At 43.3% G+C, this 8,540-nt stretch overlaps 1 protein-coding gene and 1 non-coding gene across 2 annotated transcripts in view; both read right to left on the bottom strand.

Moving 5' to 3' along the window:
* The window catches only part of CDIN1 (CDAN1 interacting nuclease 1), a 311,962-nt gene that overhangs the window by 178,091 nt on the left and 125,331 nt on the right, over positions 1–8,540 (bottom strand). The gene's annotated exons all lie outside the window — the stretch shown is intronic.
* TRNAP-AGG (transfer RNA proline (anticodon AGG)) lies at positions 7,249–7,315 on the bottom strand. Its single transcript has one exon. It is a non-coding gene; the product is annotated as a tRNA-Pro (tRNA).

Genomic DNA, 8,540 nt, shown 5'->3' with positions numbered 1-8,540 from the left:
AGCCTACCTCCTTCATTACCATCTCCATCTCACTTATTAATAAAGTTAAATACTACCAGTACCCTGAGGTCTTTCACTATCTGCTTCCCTCAGTGATGAAAGCTTATATTTCTTCTCATCTTTTACTCCCAGTTACTGACCCATAATAGTGATGTATGAGAGCTTCTTTTGACTCAATTTGGCTTTGGAATTACAAATGCTCTCAATGAGTATTTAACAAAACTCAGTTGTTTCCCACAGAGTGTCTCCTGGTTCCTAGTACTGAGGTAGCATATTCTGTGTATATGACTTATGATGCTTCTCCTGGACAACTGCAGTTCTCAACACCAGCTCACAAATTCAAACCCCCTCCCCCCAAACCCCCTCCCCCACAAACATCCAGGGATAAGAGGTAATTCAGTTTTGTATGGATAAAATATTTTAAAGAAATCATAAACAACTGACCAAATGGGGAAGATACTCAGTAAACAAAATAGGTTGATCCAGCGGAATGGTCTAGTCATTATAGCTAGCAGCAAGCAATGAGAGTAAAGGGTGTAATACTTTAAATACTTTAAAACAATTGATGCACGTAACTACAAAGCAGGCAGCTTTTGGGTCCTCCTCTACAAGGGGATTCGTCCTCAGATCCTAAGCACTAAGGGCTGTTACAACAGAGGTTCTATAAAATAACAATTTAGCATGTATTTTTTTCAGCCCTGTTCAAACAATGATCCTTTCTCCTAACTAGTACACTGCAGAAATGCCTGGATTGGAAATCTTAAGAACAAGTTCACTCATCTGAGATAAGACTTCTGAAGGTGCCACCTTGCCAAGAGGCAAGAACAACAACTGCTCATATCCAAACCTCCTCTTTTGTGGGTCAACCTGGCAGTGTGTGCACACTTCATAGCAGAAGAACAGCTTCACAGTTATATAGAGTAGGGGTGGCCAACGGTAGCTCTCCAGATTTTTTTTGCCTACAACTTCCATCAGCCCCAGCCATTGGCCATGCTGGCTGGGGCTGATAGGAGTTGTAGCCAAAAAACATCTGGAGAGCTACTGTTGGCCACCCCAATACAGAACACAGGAAAATGCACTCCTCATTCAATTCAATATCTTATATCACAGTGAAATGTATATGTTATATGCAACAGTAAATACAAAGCTATTTGCAATATATCTCCAACAGTACAAAATATTCAAATCCTACATCTCCATTAGTAGCAAAGTACTGGTAAGTTTCTCAGTCCACATCTCATTAAACAAGTCCACTCTATAAAACAAAAGTCCTTCAAACAGAGTGCTCAAAGAATTATTTTGTAACAAGACAAAAAACTCTGGAAGACAATAAAACTCTCAGAAAGACACTGAAGTCTCTTGCTCCTGAGATCCCTTGTCCGAAGATCATTTCCAACGGAAGTAAGATCTTTTTCAAGGGCTGGGATCAATAATTTATACCAAATGGTAAAGCCTTCCACAGTTACTAAAGTGGTCACTCTGACCTAAAGAGTGACCAATTTTGTCTTAAGAAGAGAAGCTTCAACATAAAACATTTGGAAGAGTTCTAATATTCCTATGCAATATTTAATAAGGGACTTGATTAAAATATTTTGGAAAGTCTAAGTATATAACATGTACCACAGCATCCTCTCTCTCCATCAAAGAACCCCCAAAGGCTTCTAGAATGACTTTTGCAGATGACCTGCAGTCTGCAAATGTTTCTTCAGTTTCAATTTTTCAACCTTTCCATCATTGTCTTTGGACAAATATTAAGCTGACAGGTATATGATTTTTATTTTTAAAATTCTTTTATTAATAAGTTAGCATGATAAATTCAAACTTGAGTAATTTGACAACTCTATTGACAACTTTGACAACAATACTACTTAGTCCTAGCATGTGATTTCTTTAAAATTAGTTAATTAGATGTATCCAGGTAGGTAGCTGTGTTGATCAGAAGCAACAGAACAAAGTTAGAGCATAGTGGCACCTTTAGCACCAACAAAGTCCTTAATATTTTCATCATATTACATGCTAATTTGCTGTTCAGTCTCTTGTAAGTTTGAATGGTTTTCTTCCATTTCTATGTATCTGAAGAAATGTGTGTGCACACAAAAGCTCATACTTTGAATAACACTTTCTTGGTCCTAAAGATGCTACTGGACTAACTTTGTTTAATTAGTTGTAGAATTTCATTCATAATACCTATATTATAATAATATAACAAGAGCCTGCTGGATCAGAACAGCTGTCCACCTAGTCCAGCAAATGGTTTCATATAGCCAAACAGTTATCCTGGAGGATCAACAAATGGGGCTTTCCCCAGATGTTGGGTCCTAGCACTGGTATTCAGAAGTTTGCCACCTCTGAATATGTAGGTTTCTTATGTTTTGTATATACGCAGAGCTTTTTTTTTTAGCAGAAACGTACAGGAACGCAGTTCCGGCTGGCTTGGCATCAGGGGGTGTGGCCTAATATGCAAATGAGCTTCTGCTGGGCTTTTTCTTTCTTTTACAGAAAAGCCCTATACTAAACAATGGTGATGACCGGGTGTGGCCTAATATGAAAATGAGTTCCTGCTGAGCTTTTTCTACAAAAAAGGCCCTGTATATACTGATAAAGATTGATGAACTGATCCTCCAAGAACCTCTCTCATCCCTTTTTAAAGTCATTTGTGCTCACGGCCATCACTATATCCACTGGCACTGAAGTCCACAGTTTAATTATTTCTTAAGTAAAGAAGTATTTCCTTTCGTCTGCCCTAAATATATCACAATTTTATCTGCCCTTAATCTGAGCCATGGCTTACCAAGGGTCAGTGTTTTCAGTTTTAGGATTCAGCAACAAAACAAAGGAAGGGAATAAAGCTCATTTCTAAATGTATCTGTTTGCTTCTCACCAGTTAGCTCCTAACATAACTGGGCTTGGGTAACAGAGTTTAGGCCAGAGGTTGTAACATTCAGGCCAACTCAGAGCCCTACAATTTTCACTTTAGAATTCAGATGTTTCATCAATTATGAACATATGAACAAAGTAGTGAAATCTGCAGTTTATAGCAAACACAAGGAAGCCATGAGAACAGAATTCAAGTCCAGTAGCACCTTAAAGATTTACACAATTTTCCAACGTTTAAGCTGAATGACTGAGCTTTGACTCATTTCTTTAAAAAAAAACCTTGAAAATTAAGTTGGCCTTTAAGGTGCTCCTGGACTCAACTTTTATTCCACTACTGCAGATTAACACAGTTACCTATCTGAAAGGAAGCCATTAGTTTAGTAAAAAAAAGGAAAATATGAATGAAAGAAATACAGTAATTGTAGAATTATGGATAACCATGAGCCAAGCTTAGGACAACATACATATAACAATTCCAACTCATTTATGAACAAATAAATTACAATGCCAATTTTGCCAAAACCCATTGCAAATATAATCAGTTCACTCACACACTTGGCTTTCTGTTGTTTAACCAGATTCTAATTCATAAGAGAACTCATCCTCTCATCACATGACCAGCACGTTTACTTAGATGCCTTTGTTGAGAGACTTCTTTAAAGTCTGTTTCTAATGTCTACTGAAACATCACAGTCCACATTTTTGTTACCCCTCCTCAACGAACTCCATAATATTTGTGAGATTGGCCAACCCATTACAGAATCCATGTTGATTTTTTCCTTAGCAGATTTCATTACCTCTTCTAAAGACTGTTATTACATTTGCTGCCTTTCAATCTGTGGAAAGGTGGGTAATTTTAGCAACCAGTTACATATTTTTGTGAAAATAAGAATTTGGCATTTGATTTAAAAAACTCAAACCTTTAGGTATTTGCCAAAAAAAAAGGATTCCCTGTTCCTGAGCTCTGGAATATTATATTTTGCCAAGGATTTTTTTTAACTTAGTTCTTCTGTCATTTTTTCTGAAAACAGAAGCGTATGTGCTGCCTCTGAACTATAGTCTTTATCCATAGCCACAATCCCTCTCCAACAATCTTCTAATCCTAACTTAATTACACTGAAATGGAAGAACTAAATTTATGTTTGCATGAGCAAATCCAAAACCTACTTGCAATAGCTGCTCCTTTTTCCCCCTCACAATGTTTGAGAGATGTCTAGAAAGGGAAATACCCTACAAATGCCACGTGTGCCCAACAGAACCCCCACAGCAGGATACAGGGTGGATGGCACAGTGATACATGCTGGATTTTTATCTTCACTAACCTGACTCCCCTAGGACAGTGAAACCTCAGTCCTAGTCAGTTTTCCTAATGTGACAAAATAACATTCACAGGACTGCATCTTATTCTGGCCTAAAATCTATTGTCTGGCAAACATCTTAACTCCATAATGGAACTTCCAGGAATTTGTTGCCTTTGTTCCCCGTTCTGGAGCATCACAAAGAAGAGTCTAAACATTTCCTCTGTGGCAGAAGTTATGGCTCCCCCACCTCACCCCCAGTCTCTATCCTTGTTTCCAAAGAATCAATTTCTCCCCAAGTGGTCCCTGATAGCCACCAACCCTCTCTTGCTAATTTCACAGCAGCTTAAAAATGTATACTGCTCACCTGAAGACAGGTTCTCTATATCTGACATGGCCCCAAATATAAAAGGAAGTTTTTAAAAACTCCCTCAGCCAGTAGGCAGCTGGGACTCTTGCAGCATTAAAAGCAACTGACAAAACCAAGTATGTGAAGGGAGACAGGGTGAAAGAAAGTCACCTGGCTAAAGAAAGATCCTATCTGACGTTGTAACACAGGTGGATATGGGCAGAGTAAACCACTGGTCCCTGACCTTTTTCAGCTTGTGGGCACCTTTGGAATTCTAACATAGGACAGTGGGCCCATCCACAAACTGTCAGGGAAGGGGGTTCTACATAACTATAATAGTAGCTCATCAGCATTTCAAGCAGATACTCTGTTTAACAAGATGCCTTTATATATGAACATATTGTTTAAAATATTTTCTAGCATACAAATAGCTTATCTTCACTCAGTGAAAATCTTTGTACTGTGGTGGCAGCTGCTGCTGAAACAACTTTTTAAAAAAGTCTATAAAGGGAATCAAATTTCCAATGGCCAATTAGAAGCCTTGCTTGGTAAAACCTCCACCAAGCCCCACCCACTTTCTGAAAACCTTGGTAAGCATCAGAACAGGTGTCTGTCAGCATCACAGCATTCATTAGGACCTCTTGGAGTAAAGAAAGTAGTGCAAAACTGCACACCAGACTGCACTCCTTAGCCAGACATATAAGTAGAGAGATTCATTAAGGAGAGACATGTTGGGTACTGGATTCTTGAAGTCAATGAAGAGGGCAATTTGTGTCATCCTGGAATTTCCTAGAAAGTATATAAAGGGAACAAATAAAACAAACTCTCCTATTTCAGTGTCCTTTGCGTACAGCTCTCTTATAAACTGTTTGCTCCCCAAGGATGGAATAAAGAGTCAGACACAGAGTATTGGTATAAAATTGGGCCACTTTATTCAATATTCTAATAAACAGCAAGGGTACCCCACCAGCCGCCTGGCCAGGGCTAGGGGTCACTGCGACCGCTCCCCTGCCATTAATGGGCGAGAGACCCAGCCCCCTCAGCTGGAGCTGAGTGTTACTCAGCTCCCTCCAGGCAGGCCCAGCAGGGAGGCACGCACCAGAGGGCCCAAACCCACACGCACGTCTCGCCAGAAAGGCACTCTTGAGCCGAGCCTTCTGGACAGTCTGCATTCTCCAAACCCGGGTCTTCAAACCCCAAGGCTGATCATGCCAGACCCCAAATTTCCCAAAAGGGGAATGCTTCACAGTCCTCCCCTAACCGCATAGTACCCTAAACCCCCCAAACCTGCCACTAAAATGACCAGCTATTTAACAGCGCCTCCCGATAGCCAAATCCTCAATCCACTGCATTGCTATGTAGGGTAGGCAAAAAACGCACCCCAGCCACTGCCAATCAGCCAAGGTGTAAAAAATTCCTACCCGGCTCCTCCAAGGAGGCAACCAGCAACTGCCTGCATAACATGCAGGGCGGGCGGGAGGGCCGATCGTCTGCCAAGGCGAAGGAGCCTTTCTTCTGCACGCCGAAATGGGCGACCCTGACTATTCCCATCCAGGGAAGCAAACTCTGCTCATGCAGCCTAGCAGCTACGCTGCAGGCTGCAAGCATAAGATTGCTCCCCAAGGACGGAATAAAGAGTCAGACACAGACTATTGGTATAAAATTGGGCCACTAATAAACAGCAAGGGTACCCCACCAGCGGCCTGGCCAGGGCTAGGGGTCATAAGAACATAAGAGAAGCCATGTTAGATCAGGCCAATGGCCCATCCAGTCCAACATTCTGTGTCACACAGCGGCCAAATATATGAAGGTGGCTATGTTTGTGGCCGCCACCACCTCCTGTGGCAGTGAATTCCACATGTTAATCACCCTTTGGGTGAAAAAGTACTTCCTTTTATCCGTTTTAACCTTTCTGCTCAGCAATTTCATGGAATGCCCACGAGTTCTTGTATTGTGAGAAAGGGAGAAAAGTACTTCTTTCTCTACTTTCTCCATCCCATGCATTATCTTGTAAACCTCTATCATGTCACCCCGCAGTCGACGTTTTTCCAAGCTAAAGAGCCCTAAGCGTTTCAACCTTTCTTCATAGGGAAAGTGTTCCAGCCCTTTAATCATTCTAGTTGCCCTTTTCTGGACTTTCTCCAATGCTATAATATCCTTTTTGAGGTGCGGCGACCAGAATTGCACACAGTACTCCAAATGAGACCGCACCATCGATTTATACAGGGGCATTATGATACTGGCTGATTTGTTTTCAATTCCCTTCCTAATAATTCCCAGCATGGTGTTGGCCTTTTTTATTGCAAACGCACACTGTCTTGACATTTTCAGTGAATTATCTACCACGACCCCAAGATCTTTCTCATGGTCAGTCTCTGCCAGTTCACACCCCATCAACTTGTATTTGTAGCTGGGATTCTTGGCCCCAATGTGCATTACTTTGCACTTGGCCACGCTGAACCGCATCAGCCACGTTGACGCCCACTCACCCAGCCTCAACAGATCCCTTTGGAGTGCCTCACAATCCTCTCTGGTTCTCACCACCCTGAACAATTTTGTGTCATATATGAACATATATGAACATATGAAGACATGAACATATGAAGCTGCCTTATACCGAATCAGACCTTTGGTCCATCAAAGTCAGTATTGTCTTCTCAGACTGGCAGTGGCTCTCCAGGGTCTCAAGCTGAGGTTTTTCACACCTATGCCTGGACCCTTTTTTGGAGATGCCAGGGATTGAACCTGGGACCTTCTGCTTCCTAAGCAGATGCTCTACCACTGAGCCACCGTCCCTCCCCAATCATCCGCAAACTTGGCCACTTCACTGCTCACTCTCAACTCTAAATCATTTATGAACAAGTTAAAGTCACCGCGACCGCTCCGCTGCCATTAATGGGCGAGAGACCCAGACTCCCAACCAGAGCTGCGTGTTACTCAGCTCCCTCCAGGCAGGCCCAGCAGGGAGGCACGCACCAGAGGGCCCAAACCCACATGCACGTCTCGCCAGAAAGGCACCCTCTAGCCGAGCCTCCCGGACAGTCTGCATTCTCCAAACCCGGGTCTTCAAACCCCAAGGCTGATCATGCCAGACTCCAAATTCCCCAAACGGGGGATGCTTCACAGTCCACCCCTAGCCGCATAGTGCCCTAAACCCCAAAAACCTGCCACTACTAAGGCCAAGTCTCTACTTAGGGCTTAGCGCCCACCGGGAGGCCCAAAGCCACCCGCAACCCTTGCTGCAAATCTCTCAGGAAAAGCATATTATCCTTTTCTGAGAGATGGACCCCATCCCCTCTGTAGAGGTCAGCAAATTTCAACAAAATGTCCGGATGGGGCAAATAGTGGCCCAACCCCTTTCCCAGCACCTTCCTGATCTCCTTATTAGCCTTATACCGGACCCTTTCTATAGCTGCTGGGCCCCAAGCACAACGCCACACCAGGCGGGGCAGCATGGCTGACCAAATTATGGTGGTCACAGACCATCGCTCTCGAATGTGCTGGAATTCATGCCGGGCCTGCCAAACTAAGGCCTTGCCCTTTAAGAGTCCCAGATCATTACCTCCCAGTGAACAATTAAAACCTGAGGAGGAGGACCCACACTATCTTTAAACAACAAAGGCAGCAGGCCTGGCCACTGAAGACCCGGCGCCCCCGCCATTCAATACACACATGCTGGCTGAGTCCCAGCTGAGAGCCAACCGCAGTTCTCCGAGCCTGATGAGCGGCCCAAAACACGTGGCTATGGCCGCATACGAGAACTCAGCTCCTCTGGCAGTTAAACAAGAACAGAACCAACAATAAACAGACACCAAGTCACTCACGGCCTAATAAAAGGTCGCACGTAAGCCTTATAGGCTGAGGAACGCCACCTGCCCAATCTCTGAATGGAAGTGGAAGGATACTCCATGACAGCCGCTGTTGAGGCTGCCCCAATTCTAAAGGAGTGGGTCCCAAACCGCACCCCAGACAACCCCAACTCACCCAAAGCCCATGACGTTACTGCCCCAAACTGA

Source organism: Heteronotia binoei, chromosome 21, assembly GCF_032191835.1.
Source record: "Heteronotia binoei isolate CCM8104 ecotype False Entrance Well chromosome 21, APGP_CSIRO_Hbin_v1, whole genome shotgun sequence".
In the NCBI taxonomy this organism is placed as follows: domain Eukaryota; kingdom Metazoa; phylum Chordata; class Lepidosauria; order Squamata; family Gekkonidae; genus Heteronotia; species Heteronotia binoei.
Note: the sequence above shows the minus strand (reverse complement) of the source record. Positions and strands in the feature narration are given on the sequence as shown.